Genomic DNA, 18,001 nt, shown 5'->3' with positions numbered 1-18,001 from the left:
TTTATAGAAAATATATAGTATTTTAAAATAAAGATCAAAATGAAATAGGAACAAAAAGCTTAGAAAAAAATAACGTGAGTTTAAAATAGTTAAAATCAATTGTCTGATTTAAAATCACTTGAAAAAACACTTTTAATCATACAAAATTAACTCAATATTTAATTTTAATTTATATTTTTAAACATAAATTTCATAATATTAAAATTGATTTTGAATGATTAAAAGTATTTTTCGAGTGACTTTAAAAATCAAAAGCGAAATTTTACATACTAATGGATATATAATCAAAACTCTAAATCTTACATTAGTTATGCATTATGATACCAAATTTCTCATTCTCTAGTTTCTATTCATCTTTGATTTGGCTACTAAAATACTGAAATGTGATTAATTTTAAATATAATAGTAGTTCATCAGTTCTGGATATTAGATATTCAGAACAATTAGTGATTTGTAAATTAATTGAAAACAAAACATAATTTCAAATTCATAAAAAAAAAATGTCATATTCCTAAAATGTCAATTAAGAAAAGAGGTCCTATTAGACTTTTTTTTTTTTTTGGTTAAGTACAATAAAAAACAGAGAAGTTGAACCACGGACCGCTAAGACATACTATATATATGTACTAGTTGACTTATGTTCGTTATAGTGGTTGCAATAGAGTTTCCAAAAACATTATCCAATGATAAAAGAAATCTAAAATATTTGGCCAAAAGTCATAATTAATTGACAACTAAACTAATGTTTATATCGTTAATACCAAAATTTAGACAGGAAAAACGCACCTAACTTTCATGTGATATCAAATGCTAAATTTGTAATTTGGGAAAGAATTTGACTTGCAAAATGAGAAGAGTTGTACACGAGGTGGTGTTTGTCATAGAAGTTCCAATAAGTCAGAAATGTAACCGTGTAACAAGTAGGGAGTTTGAGTACTATAATGCACTTATTTCCGAGTTATCATAATGTATTTATAGGTGTCCTTGACCTAGGCCCTCCGCCTTAAAGTTTTAGAGCTACATTAGATTATCCTTTGGTTCACTAGGTTGGGGTGTGCGAGAGGTGTACCCTGTTTGGTATTTTGTTAGGGTCAACATCGACTTTCTGCATACTTTCTTTCAGCTATATTTTGAGCCTAAGATGATCCCTTGGGCCGACCTTATTAGATATTCCATGAGACTCAACCTTAACTCTTGTCGTTTTTGGTCCAAATCATGCTATAATCTTGACTTTATTGTTTCTGTTTTTGCCAATTATATCCCAATCACTTATAACAATATTAATGAAACTATTAATCACTAATAACATCAAAATTATAAAGGGAAGAGGGAAAATGTCTCCCTAAAAAAGAACAATAAAAACTACTCTAACTTCTAAGATCAAGATGTGAAGAAAATGTTTTTCCATAATAGCTTTGACTTTTTCCTTAAATCTAATTATTTTCCCTTTAAGTATAATTCAATATTTGAATGATTAGATACTAAATAATCTTTGGTATCATTTATACCAATTTGGACTCTCCAAATTAAATAATATCTTTATTCAACAAGTCTATACATATATATACAATATATATATATATATATATATCAATTGAATTTGAGTAGCAGCTAGGATGATGGGTAGATCATTAATAATGAATTTGATATTAAAAATGTTGATAACATGTTTTTAATTTTTTTTAATTTAATACCATTTTATTTCTTTAGTATATTTGTTAGACTTTGTCTTTATCTCTATCTTTCTTTTGGATTTTTGGCGCTGTTCAACTTCTTTCATGAAAAAAATAATAATTTGCAACCAAAAATCTTAACTTGGTTTGTTAACCATTTAAATCTCATTTGATAATCATTTTATTTTTTAAAATTAAGCTTATAAATACTACTTTCACCTTCAAACTTATTCCTTTGTTATCTACTAATCACCAATGGTTTAAAAAATTAGTCAAATTTTGAGAACTAAAAAAAAGAAAGCTTTAAAAAAGTTGTTTTTGATTTTGGAATTTGGCTAAGAATTTAATCATTGCACTTAAGAAAAATGTAAATCATGGTAAAAAAAAAATATGGATGATATAGCTTAATTCTAAAAAACAAAATGGTTAGTAAACGGAACCTTAGTTTTTTGTTTTTGAAAATTAAGCCCATTTCATCCATATTTCTTACAAAGATTTGCATATTCTTAAGTACAATGGTTGAATTCTTAGCTAAATTCCAAAACAAAAACAATTTTTTGAAAGCTACTTTTTTTAGTTCTCAAAATTTGACTTGGTTTTTTAAACTATCGGTGAGATGAAGAAATTTGGAGGTAGAAGTAGTGTCGCTAAACAAAAACAAAAAACGAAAATGGTTACTAAACGCGACCTTAATCTTTTTTTTTTTATCTTGTAGTTAATGTAATTGACGATAAGTTAGCCTTGGTTAGAAGCCGTTTTGTTTCGATAAATGACAAAATTTAAGATTTTATTTGAAAAAATGGCAAAATATTTTTAAAAATGTGAAAATGGAAAAGCGTATTAACTAATAAAAAAATGATAATGTAAAATTGTCAAAACTACCTTCACTCAAAATAAAAGACCCAACATTCACATATTGAAGCTGGAGAGTTTCTAGATCGTTCAAAAAAAAAAAAAAAAAAAAAAAAACAAATACATTATAACTAAAACAATTACCATGGTAAATGATGCAGCCTGCCAAGCCTCAAATCTATACCTGCCTGATATGATTGTTACACAAACCGAAGTGTGCATTCAAAATACAAAAAAATATCTCAAAAACACAAAGAACTCTAATCCTACAACAAAAGAAATTAGGGATTTTCAACTTTCCTCAGCCGAAATCAAGATACACCGGAATCGTGAAGAACAAAATCATTTTTTTTTCGAACGACCAACCACAAAACCTCTCTACCCAAGCAACATACCACAAAATCTCTCTGCTCATCGTGAGGATAATCCTTTCCATTGCAGCAATACTAATGAATAGACTGAAGAATCCCTTCCATTGTCGCGAGATAAGTGACTGTGAATCGTGGACAGAACTTTCACCTTCTCATGTATATTCTTCTCTAAACCTCGTTTATCTATTCAAGGGGCATCGAAATTGATCCTATTGCAAGAGACTTCAAAATTGATCCTTTTGCAAGTGGAAGGATGACTCCAACCAATCTCTATTGTCAGAGAAGAAAATTAATAGTACCACAAGTTTTTTTCATAGGTAGGGAAAACCTTCATACAATCTTCCTTTTCGTCCATGCACTTTAATCTGTTCTATACATTGTTTCCACCCATTAAAGGTAAGAAATAAGTGCTGAACAAAAATCTTTGGATATAATGTATAGAGATATTTATTTTTTTCATAAATAATTAAAGATTTACCAAATTGTTTCAAAATAATATTTTATTTCAAATCTTTAGACAAACCAAATAAATCTTTGGCATACAAATATATTCCCCAACCTTTTAGGATTTCAAAATAGAAATGAAATGTTAGTTTATTGCCCTTTTTTAACTAATAAGTTTAAAAATAATCAACTCCTTAAATATATTCGAAGAAGAATTAAAGTTATGAAAAAAGAAAAGAAAAACTAAAGTCAGTGATCCATTAAGGTTGCTACAATAACTGATGGGAAAAGTCAAGCAAACAAAAACCTAATAATGATCAATAGTGAGAACGAGGTAACTCATTACTTGAATACACTGTATTTCTAGAAGCTTGGAAATCAATTATTTCATTGCGATCATACTGTTGGATCAAATGGTCTGTTTATGCTAACTAACTATTCAAATACACTATATTTCCAAAAGTACTAGATAATACGGTGTCAACAACTACACATAAATCATTATGGGAAAAATTTGATAAAATTAACATCAGTCACAAAACATCCTATCTTCAACAATCCGAATAAGATTTGAATTATTAGAACCATCCCAATACAATGTCAAAGAAGATACAGAGAGATTGGAAGACGAAAAAAGCTTACCTTGAATATATTCAACAAATTGTTGGAAGGGCGAATTTGATGTAATATAAGTCTCAACTACACGATAATCATGATAATGTGAACATTCATCTCATTTAGGGTCGAAAGGAAACCTTAATAGTTGTAAAGTCATAGCAAAAAAAAAAAAAAAAAGATTGAAACATTGACTACTTACTTGTTTGTAAAAAAGACCGACTTTTTTTAAATATCGATAAAACGACGTGTATATAAAAAATTTAAAATGATATAATAATGTAATAAGATGATAAGTGATAAAACGTGATAAAAATGGAAAACGAGAAAATTTGAATGAAATATACATTTTGTTTGATGATAATATATATAAAACTATGAATAAAATCTTAGTCGGAATCAAATATACTAATGCGGATTTAAAATAATACAAAATTAAAAAATAATGTCGAATTTGAAGATCTAGTATAAATTAAAATCAAAATAGTGATGTACAAATTAGAGATCGATTCATTTGAATAAATTCGAAAAGTGGTTATATCAAATCAAATCTGATATTAAACTGCCAATTCGAAATTTAAATTGGCAAAAAAAAAAAAATGTGCCACCTTTTTCTCTTGAATCTGTTTGTTGAAATCTCATGACCGATGTTTCCCATTTACACCGTATGTCTATTCAAAATTGATGTTCGATATAACAATTACACTGTTTTCAATCATGCTGTTAGTCGACCATATTAGGGGCAAATTTAGTATTATAAAAGTGGACATCACATGAGCGGCATACATTTTACCAAAATTATTATTATTTCCGATTTTTTACATAAATTAAAAAGATCCCTAAATTTTTCCATTTTCTGCAATTTCCCTTTTGCCATTTTTTATTCTTAAAATTTTGAAATTTTAAAATTAAACCATATAAGTACTACATCAATTGGTTAATTTAATGATTTAATTCTTAAAAAATATAACATATTTGTTGATTTTTTTTTATTTATAAGGATTTTTCAACGTTTTTACGAGTCTCATCGAGATGCAACATTAATTTATACTAAGTAATAAATAAATCAATCGGGACTTTTAAGTGATATACTGATATATCAATCGACATACATATGAACCCAAAATATTTATGCATCTCATTGCATCTATTTTTATGGTAACTACTGGTGTCTTATTACAAGTTGTCATGTGACAATTAAATATATATATATATATATATCCAAAATAAGTTAATCCAAGTATCACTTGTTGGGATTGATGTCCTAATTCTCCTGGTAGACTCGTAATTTATAAACATATTGTCATTAATAAAATAAGTGTTATTTTATAAGCATTTACTCAATCCAATAAACTAAGATATAAGGTTATTTATGTAACTTAAGCATGTATGTGGAGATATACAAGTGGATCATGCCTTAAGTAATAATCTAAATGGCTTGTATTATAAAGATAAAGGAGGGATACCTTATCCTAGTGACACTACGGATACGACATGCTTTGTAGATGTTACAAATGTTGTAAAGTGCTACAAATAGTCTGATCCTGACCATTCATGTGGAGACATGCGAGCGGGGTATCCTATACAAAGAGTTTGTATAAGATTGGACTACGAAATGATTAGTCTCTTTATATAACGCCATTGATAATTGAGACTTACATTTCACTAAAATGACCATAGGTGACATGACCTTAATTCTGAGTGAGTTGGGAATTCCTGCCTGTGAGGGCAGTCCTTTGATTTGTATGGGTGATAGAGGCCAAATTGCCAACTCAACAAGCCTACCATTTTGGGGATTCATCTAATTGAGAAGCTGGGAACTCAGCTACACAAGATGAAATTCACTCCTTCCCCGAAGTAGGGGTAAATAGATAAATTGCTCCCTCAAGGGCTGATTCTGGGTCTTGAACATAGTGGCCACACCCTCTCTTGGCCCGAGAGGACTTAATCATAGTAGGACTTTGACTTATTGTTCATTAGAGAAATCGGTGGTATGATGTAACTACACGGAGCAAAACGGTGAATTGGCCTAGTTGTACCTACGAGCGATTTGTGAAGGGTCATCGCACTGTTGATTGGTCATATGGACATAGAAATATATCTGTAGCGCAAAGAGTGCCGCTGTCGGTCTTTAGTGGAGTGACCAATAATTAACAGATGGTGGATCTCGTGATTAAAGAGTTTAATAAGTTATTCGCGTACCATTGGAGCTTCAAGCTACAAGTCCATGAGGTCCCCTTGGTAGCTCAATGGGTTCAAGTTGAGAATAAGATTTTGGGTTAATTTGAAGTATTCAAATTAACAAGAGGAAATTCAATTATATGTGATATAATTGATATGATGTATTAGATACATTAATTGGAGGAATTAATATAAATATGATTTATATTAAATACCATAAAATAGAAAAAAGAACTATGGTTTATAGGTTTCATATGATGAAATATTAAAGCTATAGGTTATAAATATAATATGATAAGTTGGTTATTATATTTATTTATAACATATTAAGTATATGATAATTAATTATTCTTTTTCTCTAATAACCGAATTGAGTGGGAGGTTATTGGAAGTTTTATGGTAACTGTAACAGATGGAGAGAAAAGGTATGTGGAAATACTTTCTTATTACTTTCACTTATTGTATTTACATACTCCAAGTTCCTTTTATAGAAGAACTTATTAGTTTGCTTGACTAACTAACAGCTGGAAAATACAAACAAACTCAAACAGAATCTTAATTGTTGTAACAAATAAATTGTTATAACAGAATGTAACAAATAAATTGTTGTAACTAATAAACAGAATGTAACTGTTTTACTGTTGATACTCCCCCTCAAGTTGCACGATGAATGTCAATGATGCCTAACTTGGATACTAGTTTAGACAAAACAGATGTAGGCAATGCTTTAGTGAACATGTCTGCGAGTTGTTAACTAGATTGGATAGGGAGAACCTTAAGGAGCCCATCAGCTATCTTGTCCTGAATAAAATGATATCAATTTTGATGTGTTTTGTCCTCTCATGAAACATTGGATTAGCTGCAATGGCAATAGCAGCTTGATTGTCACAGAATACAATAGTGGGCTTTAGGATCTTAACCTGAAGATCTTTGAGGAGTTGAGATATCCACATTAATTCATTAGTAACTGAGGCTAGTGCCCTGTACTCCGCTTCTGCAGAAGATCTAGAAACGGTGGCTTGTTTCTTTGATTTCCATGATATGATAGATACCCCTAGGAATATTCAGAAACCAGTAATGGATCTTCTAGTATCAGGACATGATCCCCAATCAGCATCCATAAAGGCTTTTAAATGAAAGAAAGTGATAGGGCTGATTAAAATGCTTTGTCCAAGAGACCGTTTTAAGTACTTGAGTAAATGATGAGCGGCATTGAAGTGAGCTTTAATGGGGCTGTGGATGAATTGGCTTAGCCGATGAACAACAAAGCATATGTCTAGCCGAGATATTTGAAGATATATAAGCCTACCAATCAGTCTCCTTTAACATGTGATGTCATTTGCCTTTAGAAGCTCTCCTTCATTCTTTGATAGTTTCAAATTGGGATCCATAGAAGTTGTAGCTGGTTTAGCTTCAAGAAATCCAGTATCCTTAAGTATTTAGAGGAAATATTTTCTTTGAGAAATCATGATCCCTTGTTGAGATCTGGATAATTCTAATCCCAGAAAATATTTCGTATGGCCTAAATCCTTGAGTTTGAAATGTCCTTTGAAGACTTCTTTGACTGAGCTGATTATTTGAGGGGATGGTTCGGTTAGTAACATGTCATCTACATATACCAACAATGCTACAAAATCATGTCCATGTCCTCGGGTAAAAAGAGAATAATCAGACTTAGATTGATGAAAGCCATGTGAAGATAGAGCAACTGTAAACTTGAAAAACCATTGTCTCGAGGCTTGTTTCAGCCCATATATAGATTTAAGTTTGCAGGCTAGTTTCTCTCCTTTCCGTGGTACTTGTGAGGTTTGATAACCCAATGGCAAAGATATATGCACTTCTTCAAACAAATCACCATTTAGGAATGCATTATTGATGTCCATTTGAGTGAGTGACCAATTGTAGGATGCAGCAAGGGCGAAGAAGACTTTAACAGTGACAATTTTGGCGACAGGTGAGAAGGTGTCTGAGAAATCTATTCCTTCTTGTTGATTGTAGCCTTTTACTACAAGTCTCGCTTTATATCTATCAACTGTTCCATCTTGTTTGTACTTGACTTAAAGCCCACTATTTCATCCATATTTCCCCAACCTTTTAGGATTTCAAATCTTTGGCATACAAATATATTCCCCAACCTTTTAGGATTTCAAAATAGAAATGAAATGTTAGTTTATCGCCCTTTTTTAACTAATAAGTTTAAAAATAATCAACTCCTTAAATATATTCGAAGAAGAATTAAAGTTATGAAAAAAGAAAAAAAACTAAAGTGAGTGATCCATTGAGGTTGCTGCAATAACTTATGGGAAAAGTTAAGCAAACAGAAACCCAATAATGATCAACAGTGAGGATGAGGTAACTCATTACTTGAATACACTGTATTTCTAGAAGCTTTGAAATCAATTATTTCATTGCGATCATACTGTTGGATCGAATGGTCTATTTATGCTAACTAACTATTCAAATACATTATATTTCCAGAAGTACTAGACAATACTGTGTCAACAACTACACATAAATCATTTTGGAAAAAATTCGATAAAATTGACATCAGCCACAAAACATCCTATCTTCAACAATCTGAATAAGATTTGAATTATTAGAACCATCCCAATACAATGTCAAAGAAGATACAGAGAGATTAGAAGACAAAAAAAGCTTACCTTGAATATAGTCAACAAATTGTTGGAATGGCGAATTTGATGGAATATATCCTCAACTACACGATAATCATGATAATGTGAACATTCATCTCATTTACAGTCGAAAGGAAACCTTAATAGTTGTAAAGTCATAGAAAAAACAAAAAGATTGAAACATTGACTACTTACTTGTTTGTAAAAAAGACCGACTTTTTTTAAATATCGATAAAACGACGTGTATATAAATTTTTTTTAAATGATATAATAATGTAATAAGATGATAAGTGATAAAACGTGATAAAAATGGAAAATGAGAAAATTTGAATGAAATATACATTTTGTTTGATGATAATATATATAAAATGATGAATAAAATCTTAGTCGGAATCAAATATACTAATGCGGATTTAAAATAATACAAAATTAAAAATAATGTCAAATTTGAAGATCTAGTATAAATTAAAATCAAAATAGAGATGTACAAATTAGAGATTGATTCATTTGAATAAATTCGAAAAATGGTTATATCAAATCAAATCTGATATTAAACTGCCAATTCGAAATTTAAATTGACAAAAAAAAAAATGTGCCACCTTTTTCTCTTGAATCGGTTTGTTGAAATCTCATGACCGACGCTTCCCATTTACACCGTATGTCTATTCAAAGTTGATGTACGCTATAACAATTACACTGTTTTCAATCATGCTGTTAGCCGACCATATTAGGGGTAAATTCAGTATTATAAAAGTGGACATCACATGAGCGGCATACATTTTACCAAAATTCTTATTATTTTCCATTTTTTACATAAATTAAAAAGATCCCCAAATTTTGCCATTTTCTGCAATTTCCTTTTTGCCATTTTTTATTTTTAAAATTTTGAAATTTTAAAATTAAACCATATAAGTACTACATCAATCGGTTAATTTAATGATTTAATTCTTAAAAAATATAACATATTTATTAATTTTTTTGTTTTTTTAAATCTATAAGGATTTTTCAACGTTTTTACGGGTCTCATCGAGATGCAATATTCATTTATACTAAGTAATAAATAAATCAATCTGGACTTTTAAGTGATATACTGATATATCAATTGACATACATATGAACCCAAAATATTTGTGCATCTCATTGCATCTATTTTTGTGGTAACTACTGGTGTCTAATTACAAGTTGTCACGTGACAATTAAATATATATATATATATATATATATCCAAAATAAGTGAACCCAAGTATCACTTGTTGGGATTGATGTCTTAATTCTCCTGGTAGTCTCGTAATTTGTAAACATATTGTTATTAATAAAATAAGTGTTATTTTATAAGCATTTACTCAATCCAATAAAATAAGATATGAGGTTATTTATGTAACTTAAGCATGTATGTGGAGAAATACAAGTGGATCATGCTTAAGTAATAACCTAAATGGTTTGTATTATAAATATAAATGAGGGATACCTTATCCTGGTGATGCTACGGATATGACATGTTTTGTAGATGTTACAAATGTTGTAAAGTGCTACAAATGGTCTGATCCTAACCATTCATGTGGAAACATGCGAGCGAGGTATCCTATACAAAGAGTTTGTATAAGATTGGACCACGAAATGATTAGTCTCTTTATATAACGCCGTTGATAATTGAGACTTATATTTCACTAAAATGACCATAGGTGACATGACCTTAATCCTGAGGGAGTTGGGAACTCCTGCCTGTGAAGACGGTTCTTTGATTTGTATGGGTGATAGTGGCCAAATTACCAACTCAACAAGCCTACCATTTTGAGGATTTGTCTAATTGAGGAGCTGGAAACTCAGCTACACAAGATGAAATTCACTCATTCCTCGAAATAGGGGTAAATAGATAAATTGCTCCCTTAAGGGCTAATTCCTAGTCTTGAACATATTAGCCACACCCTCTCCTGGCCCGAGAGGACTTAGTCATAGTAGGACTATGACTTATTGTTCATTAGAGGAATCAGTGGTACGATGTAACTACATGGAGCAAAACGGTGAATTGGCCCAGTTGTACTTACGAGCGATTTGTGAAGGGTCATCGCACTGTGATTGGTCATATGGACACAAAAATATATCTGTAGGGTGAAGAGTGCAACTGTCGGTCTTTAGTAGAGTGACCAACAGTTAACGGATGGTGGATCTCGTAATTAAAGAGTTTAATCAGTTATTCACGTACCGTTGGAGCTTCAAGCTACAGGTCCATGAGGTCCATGAGGTCCCCTTGGTAGCTCAATGGGTTCAAGTTGAGAATAAGATTTTGGGTTAATTTGAAGTGTTCAAATTAATAAGAGGAAATTCAATTATATGTGATATAATTGATATGATGTATTAAATACATTAATTGGAGGAATTAATATAAATATTATTTATATTAAATACCATAAAATGGAAAAAAGAACTATGGTTTATAGGTTTCATATGATGAAATATTAAAACTATAGGTTATAAATATAATATGATAAGTTGGTTATTATATTTATTTATAACATATTAAGTATATGATAATTAATTATTCTTTTTCTCTAATAACCGAATTGAGTGAGAGATTATTGGAAGTTTTATGGTAACTGTGAGATAAAAGGAAAATAGTTTTCCAAAAATTCAGATGATGATTCATTCGGAATAATCTCACAAAGAGGCTATCAAGTAAAAGTGTTTTACTAAACGATAGCATAGAGAGCATACACGATCGAGTTATGAGTTTACCATGTGATAGTTACTCGTTGCTACACGATCGAGTAGTAAAGTCTATATGATAGGCTTCGTCTTACTAAACGATCGAGTATCTAGTCTATACGATAGACTTCATCCGTCTCCCACTTACTCGATCGTCTACCTCCTGCTGTCCTCAATCTAAAATCATACAGAGCCCACAACTCCTGGATTCTCACACCGAGAATACCAAGGTAACCATTGTGGTGGTGTTTTAGTTCCGTTCGAGGATCGGGTTGAACTCGATTGTGATCGAGGTGCGTCTAGTCGTTTGTTGAGATCGTGTTTGATCGTTGCGTTCGAGTTCGTGCTGTTGAACGAGTTGCTGAATGACCGAGGGATACTTGAAGAAGAGTTCTTCAAAGGTTTGCATACTCTATCCCTTGTTCAATCTTTTAAAGAAGAAACTTAACAAAAATAATACTTTCTATTTTATTGAATAATTTTGTAACTTCTATTAGAAAGCAAGGTAAAATAATTTAAAACTCACTAATTAAAATTTGTACAAAATTAAGTTCCATCAATACACACAAAACCTTGAGTTTTGTACAAATAATAACTCAAAATTTTCATTAAAAAGTTAACTTTGGTCTTGTTTACTTGGAAATAAATCTATATTTTTTTAATCATATGTATATATATATATATATATTCAATTATATTAAAAGCAGAGAATAATGAACTGTTTTTTTTAATGATTGTCCAAACGAAAAATCTAAGAAAGTAGGAATTACAAAATGTATTGAAGCTTAAGGTTATTACGATATTAATAACCTTTTTTAATCCATGGTTTAAATTTTCAATTCTATTCCTTTAAAAGAAAGAATATGGAGAAAAAAAGAATCAATGATATATGATGACATATATGAGACAATAATGGAATGAATTTCTAGCTTTTTATTATTTATTTTCTTAAAGAGTGAAAAAAAAGGCCTATTTGCACTTTAACATTAAAATGTATTTTAAAAACTTGATGAAAATGGTTTATAATGCCAATCAAAGCATAATTTAGCTAATTTAGACATATATATTCGATTTAAATATTAAAGATTTGAATTCTTCCAACTTTATTTGTTTAAACTAAGAAAATAATTAATCGAATATTTCAATTCATAGAATAAAAACCTCCCGTCTATTTCTTATGACTCCTACAGTCAAACTAGTAATAATTTGCTTGTTGTATTCGAATAGTATTGTTGAAAATGGATACATAATAATTGTGCTAATAGTTGACTAACTAGATTGCTAACTCGTCCTATTTTTTGGTTGGACAACTCTTACCCATTCAAAAAATGTTATTTTGTATTTTCATATGTTCGTGACATTTAATCACATTTACAGGTTACATATTAAAAAATGTCCATAAATTATGTAAGTGAGACTTCTGAAAACATCAAGGATAAATAACAATTCAAAATTGAATAAAACAAGTTCGTCTATATATAAGAAAGTCTACTCATTATCATTTCATAGCTTCGTCTTTTATAATAGATGAAAGAACATGAGTCAAATTTGAAGACCTAATAATTTCTCATTGTGATGTTATTTCCAAAAAACTAATTATTTGTTTGTCTTTCCATATTTTGACATGCCAAAACCTATAATTGAGTTTTTTTCAACCTTCTAATAGAAGAAATCAACTTTGAATAATTACTTGAAAGGTTCTCCCAAAATTACTTGAGAGCTTATAATTTTAACACACATATACACTACTTCAAACCTTTCAAACTTTATAGTTTAAAGTTTGCGTAGAATACAACATTGTGATCAAATCTCCAAAGTGTCTTTTAGAAATTAAAAGAATAAAAATAGATCAATAAATAAGTAAATTAGATTTATAAAAAAAATCTACTCCCAAGATATTTTCAAACAGTCTTAATTTATACGACAAGACATTTTAAATTAAAATATGGAGTTAGGTTTTTGAACTTTCAAATTTATAATTTTTTTAATGGAGTATACATTTTCCATTAATGATTTCAAATGTGTATGTGTATCTAGTGAATGAATGTCTACTTAAAACATAATAATTGTTTATAACAAAACAAAACCGGAAGACTAACCTAGTCTTCATGTGCCTTTAATGGTAGATCTGTATTTTTTTGAATGGAAAACAACCATAAAAAAAAATAAAAATGAAACACCGATGTAGTATCTATCATAGAAAACTCTGATGTTTAAGTTGGTATTTAGCAAATGGCTAGAGCAAGTTTTTTAGAGTAAGAAATTTAAACAACTTACCTTTCATGGCATTATGGTTTCTTATTTCTAGAGAAGCAAATCCTAGGGTTTCTATTTCGAATGGGACTAAGAGATGTTGATTGGGGCAGGTCGTGCGTGTGGGTTAAGGTTGTGGCTCATAAAAAGTAGTCCTCCATAAAGGAAAGGGAGTGGCCTCCACTTCGACCATTGAGACCGAGGCGGGCATATTGGGCTCTTCGTCCCAAGTACTTCTCTTAATTCTCTTCTTTTCTCTTTCTTTTGGCTCCTTTCTTGTACTCTTTTTGTCCTCATTTGACTATTGCATTTCAAATCTACCTTTAGTGTTATGTTTTCACGATGATGATAATTCTTGGTCCAAAATGATTCATACAATAATAATAAGATGAATGAATGCACTATAAAGTTGCATAATATTAGTTTGTTGAGCTGATATTGAGTTAATATAACCTAGTTGTTGTGGAGAAAACTAAAGAAGTTCACAAAATACATTAACTAGACTGGCTTGACTTCTAACTAATATTATTATTTCTTCCCTCTAATGCACACTTCAATATCTATCTTGCATCATCACATTATTTCAAACATAGAAAGCAATACAATTTCTTTGAAACCAAAATAAGATAAACCCAAAAAAAAAAAAAAAAATACAAATGAAGGGACCCACATAAAAGGTGATTGTAAAAAGAGGAGTGATGGATGGGATTGAGATTGATGGAATCATGGAGGGTTGGGTTAAGTTAGCTTTTGTAGAGTTGATGCTGCCTTCCCAAAATAGCCTAATCTATCTACCAACCTTCCTCCCTGCTTCCTCCAAAATTAGATTCTCTTCCTTTTTCTCTTATCTTCAACTTTTCAATATTATTTGTGCTTTCTTACTTTTGATTTTTCTTCCATTGCTTTTGTGTATATTTACTTTTCTTTGTTTGTGAAACTTGGAACCATATTGATCAATGGTTTTGAAATGTAGTTCATCCCACTTATCATTTGACCAATATACTTCTACTTGATTTGTTGTATAGTTGAATATATTTTGTTGTGATATTTTTTGTTTTATATAATTTCTCTTTAGACTTTTGTTCATAGATCTTAACGTATATCCAATTTTTAATTTATAAATGTTTTTCTCAATTTTTAAAGAATTTAGTAATAGAAACAAATGTTTTTCGATCTCTAAAACTTATGGCAACTTGAGCCTTGTTGCCTCAAATAGACAAAGACATTGATCATATCCTTTATAAGCTAGAAAAATTCACCTAGAAAGTTGTATTATTAAGAATATGGAGAAAATAAAATAAAAAACTTTATGTAAGAAGATTTCGAAAATAACTTGATCTTGGTTAAAAATATAACATTCGAGTTCATGAGGGGTACACATGAAAATGAATCGAGATCACATTTGAATAAGAGGGATCTTGAAAATATGCAAGTATGTTTAAGAGAGGCTCAAGAGTATTGATAGCTACTACTTAGCTTAAGAAAATTGATAGTTACTATCTAACAAGGAATACCTTCCTTTTAAATGGCTTAATCATAAAACTTTAAATCGTAGAAAATAAACATGTATTTATATATCTTCTTAACTCATAAATTAATGTTTATGACCAATAATTCTCTACCAAAATGGAATTGTCTAATCTTCACCTCAGTCTTTTTCGTGGGAAAACTTCACATCAAGAACACTCATAGAGTAGAAACTTCTCCAATAAATTTTCATATAGAAATTTTATTACAGAAAAATATTAAATATAAGTCATTGGAAAAAAAAAAAAAAAGTTAAGATACTATTTTCATCTCTATATTTTGGAGTTTGTTCAATTTTGGTCTTCATACTTTCAAAAAATCTTAAACTTAGTCCTACAAAAATAATTGAATAAAACAAACCCATATCAATCGTTCCTTGGAGATAACGAAATATATGCTTGATTTCGTTCCAATATCTTTTGGTTGGAGAATAACTATATCTTACTAATAAATTTACTGAAAATACAATATCTGGTCTTGTATTATTAGCAAGATACATAAGTGTACAAATTGCACTAAGATATGGTACTTCAGGATCAAGAAGTTCTTCATTATCTTTTCGAGATCAAAATATATCTTTCTTTATATCCAATGAACGGACTTCCATTGGAATATTTAATGAATGTGCTTTATCCATATAAAATCTTTTCAAAATTTTTTTTGTATAAGTTGACTGATGAATAAATATTCCATATGTTAAATGCTCAATTTGCAACTCGAAGCAAAATTTTGTTTTTCTGAGATTTTTCATCTTAAATTCTTTCTTAAGATATTCCATTGTTTTTTAAAACTCTTCAGTTTCCAATTATATTCAAGTCATCAACATATACAGTTATAATAGCAAATCTGATTGTGATTTCTTTTTAAAAATGCACAGATATAATGGATTATTTTGACATCCTTCTTTCAATAAATATCCACTTAGACAATTGTACCACATTTATCCTGATTGTTGTTTCAATCCATATAGTGATCGCTGTAATTTTGTTGAATACCATTCCGGGGAATTTGATGTATATGTTTTAGGTACCTTAAATTCTTTTGAGATTCTCATATAAATATCATTATCAAGAGATCCATAAAAATACGCTGTTACTACATCCATAAGATACATATCCAGGCTTTCATACATAGTCAAGCCAATCAAATATCTTAATGTAATTGCATCCATCACCAGAGAATACGTCTTCTTAGAATCAATACTAGGTCTTTGTGAAAAACCTTGTGCAACTAGTCTTGCTATCTCGTGACCTCATTATTTTCATTTCTTTTCCTCACAAATACCCATTTGTATCCCATAGGTTTAACATCTTCTGGTGTTCGAACTACTGGTCCAAAAACCTAACGTTTTGAAAGTGAATTTAATTCTGCCTCGGTTACTTCTCTTCACTGAAGCCAATATTTTCTATGTCGATATTCTTTAATAGATTTTGGTTCAGGTTCCTCATTTTCAGATATAATATCAAGAGGAACATTATACGCAAAAGTGTTGTCAATAATTACATTAATTCGCTTCCATCTTTTCCCATCAAGACATAGTTTATTGAAATCTCATTATTATCTTTAGGTACTTCACCTTCTTCACTCGTCATGTCGAAGATTTCTTCATGGGTTTTACATCCTCAACCAAGTCTTTTTCACTAATAATTACTTTTTGTTTTCGAGAATTTTGTCTTTGGAACCCACTGATCTACCATGCTTCTGGCGTGTTCCAGACTCATTAGTGACAACTTGTTGTGTTGAGATATCAATCTTTTATGAAACATTTACAGTTGATATATGTGACTTAGTTACTTTCTTTGCATCTATAAATGCATCTGGTAATTGATTTGCTATATTTTGTAAATGAATTATTTTTTGAACTTCAAGTTCACAATGATTTGTATGGGGATCTAAATGAGACAATAACGATGCATTCCATATAATTTCTTCTTCCAATTTCTTAATTCCTCCCCTTAATGTTGGAAAATTTGTTTCATTAAAATGACAATTAGTAAATCGTGCAGTAAATATATCACCTGTCAAGGGTTCAAAATATTTAATAATTGATGGAGAATCATATCAACATATATTCCTAACCTCATTTGAGGACCCATCTTTTGAGGTGGAGCAATTGGAATATATACAACACATCCAAAAATTCTCAAATGGGAAGTATTTGACTCATGGCCATAAGCTAATTGTAATGGTGAGTACTTATGATAAGCTACTGGCCTAATGCGTACAAGTGACACTGCATGCAAAATAACATGTTCTCATACAGATGAAGGAAGCTTAGCTCTTATAAGTAATGGTTTTGCCATTAATTACAAACATTTTATAAATGATTTTACTAAACCATTTTGTGTATGAATATAAGTTATAGGATGTTCAACACTTATCCCAATTGACATACAATAATTATCAAAAGCTTGGGATGTAAATTCACCAACATTATCAAGACGAACGGTCTTAATTTTATAATCAGGAAATTATGCTCTTAACTTAATTATTTGAACAAGTAATTTTGAAAATACACGATTTCAACTTGATTATAAGTACACGTGTGACTATCTACTGGATGCATCTATTAATACCATAAAATATCTAAATAGTCCACTTGGTGGGTTAATAGGTCCACATATATCATCATAAATTCGTTCTAAAAATGCAGGTGTTTCAGTCCTTATTTTAGCTAATTTTCCTTGAGAGCAAGCATCACATGATAATTCATTAGATTGAAGAATCTTCTGGCTCTTCAATGGATGTA

This window comes from Benincasa hispida, chromosome 11 (genome assembly GCF_027475165.1).
Source record: "Benincasa hispida cultivar pf3 chromosome 11, pf3_genome.v1.1, whole genome shotgun sequence".
NCBI classification, from domain to species: Eukaryota; Viridiplantae; Streptophyta; class Magnoliopsida; order Cucurbitales; family Cucurbitaceae; genus Benincasa; species Benincasa hispida.
This window is presented reverse-complemented; position numbering follows the sequence as displayed.